This window comes from Dermacentor variabilis, chromosome 3 (genome assembly GCF_050947875.1).
Source record: "Dermacentor variabilis isolate Ectoservices chromosome 3, ASM5094787v1, whole genome shotgun sequence".
In the NCBI taxonomy this organism is placed as follows: Eukaryota; Metazoa; Arthropoda; class Arachnida; order Ixodida; family Ixodidae; genus Dermacentor; species Dermacentor variabilis.
In genome coordinates, this window is record NC_134570.1 from 27,505,141 (window position 1) to 27,507,127 (window position 1,987).

A 1,987-nucleotide genomic window follows, 5' to 3' on the forward strand; every position below is an offset into this window, starting at 1 on the left:
TTATTTGTTCTGTCTATTTACCAATGTCTCCAATAATTTCTGCGCTATCGATGTCTGCCACTGTGTATTGTTATGTGCCGGTGCCTGTCTGAGTACATCTCAATCCATCATCGTGCATTTCCTACCCTTCATTTCTGTGGGTACGGTGTGTATTTTTGTGGCTATAATGAAGTGGTCGCTTCCCAGAGTTTCTTGTGTGTTCGCCCACTTGAGGTCCTATGTATTTTTGTAGACGTGAGGTCGGGTGTGGCCTTCACGCTCACGGTGTTACCCGTGCGCGTGGGTTCCTGAGGATCCATAATAAGTGTGAGTCCCTCCTGCTGCGCGTCTATCCAGAGGTTCCGTCCTTTGACGGTTCGTCTGCGATAGCCCCACATGGTTTATGGCACGAAGAGAAATGAAAACAAATCGACTGCGCGGAACTTGCTTGCCTGATCGTGAATATAAGGACTACAAGCCCCTTTCTTGAAATATAAGGCCGCAAGAAGTTCCTAAAGTAAGAAGCAAATGTGATCCTGGAGAAACTAGAACCTGTGCCAGCTTTTACCTCCGAAATATTCGTTTGTGATGGATGCTGCGATCACTTTCCACCTTACATTATCCTGTGAATCCTGGTTGCCATCCACATTATCTATCTGTTGTCTAAAGTTTCACATCATTTGCAGTGCCTCATATAATCAGCACAAAATTCTAAGACGAGTATCAAGAAGTTTTTTGCGGTGGCTGACGTACTTATGCAGGTTTAAATCCGAACGGCTTCGTAGCGGTCACGTCATTTGCTTCAGAGAAAGTGGCCCGGCTAAGTTACGGAAAACAGGCATGCCTGTACTTTAGGCACAGCGCGGAACAGGTTCGTTTTAATGCACGTTGCAGGTTTAATGATTGCAAAAGTTGAGGGGAATTATGTCTAATAGTTCAGAAAAGCAGGGTTTTAACACTAGACATTGTTCTTGGTGCCAGAGACATCGGCACCATAGAGAGAGAGAGAGAGAGAGAGAGAGACAACTTTAATAAGACGAAGATAAATTTCACATAGGGATGGTGGTCAGGCGGTGCCTGGCCTCCACCTCCTCGGCTCGTTGAGTGGCCCGGAGTTGCACGTTAAAGCTACAATCCCTAAGCACGTTGTGCCACGCTTCGGGCGAAGGAGTGGTCAGGAGATCAGGCGGGGGTTGGTCCTTACTGCTATCCAAGAGTATGAATGCACCAAAGGCACGAAAGCTATAGAAGAAAACAGGAAATAAAGCTTGAGAGCTGGAAGAAGCTTGACTGAGCAAAACAAATACGTCAAACTACGTCAAACTCTTGCCTTTGCTTCGTGTTGTCGACAAATTCGACTTCGCCCTGCCATCTGCTAGCCGCCTGGTTAGCTCAGATGGTAGAGCGGCTGCCCCGGAAAAGCGGTGGTCCCGGGTTCGAGTCCCGGACCAGGACGAATTTTTCTTCAACTATGAGGCTTTTCTTTCGAGGAGCCCGTATGGGTTTCCTTTGTAGCAATTGCTACGAACGGGTGGATGTCTGATTTTCCCTTTATTCATTACTTCTCTCCACCTTGCGGGCTTCCGCAGAACTGCTACGTCAATCCCAGAGTATGTGTGCAAGGGCAGCGGTCTCGCCGCAGTGTGTTCTAAGGACGTCGATATATATATATATATATATATATATATATATATAGGCCTTGCGAGTGAGCCGTTCGACTCTGTCTTTTTTTGTGCGTAGAAGGCACAGGTATAGTAGGACATAGGTGACGCACGATATGGCGAATGCATAAATGAGTTATAGAAGTTCCTTTTCGTGTATGCCTTGCCGACGGGCAGATACGCGTGCGATGAGACGGGCCGTTTGCATTGGTCAGCCGGTCGAGTGTGGAGGTGTTGTATTAACCTGTTTGGACGTGAAAGCCGAGGATGCGAGGATAGAGTTTCTCAGCGATGATCAGCAGCTTTCTACTGCGCCCGTATCTATCGATAAGCCTTGTTGTCGTCAA

General features: G+C 47.4%; 1 non-coding gene across 1 annotated transcript; it reads left to right on the plus strand.

Moving 5' to 3' along the window:
* Window positions 1-1,360: 1,360 nt before the first annotated feature.
* On the plus strand, window positions 1,361-1,435 carry TRNAP-CGG (transfer RNA proline (anticodon CGG)). The gene has a single exon. It is a non-coding gene; the product is annotated as a tRNA-Pro (tRNA).
* Window positions 1,436-1,987: the final 552 nt, after the last annotated feature.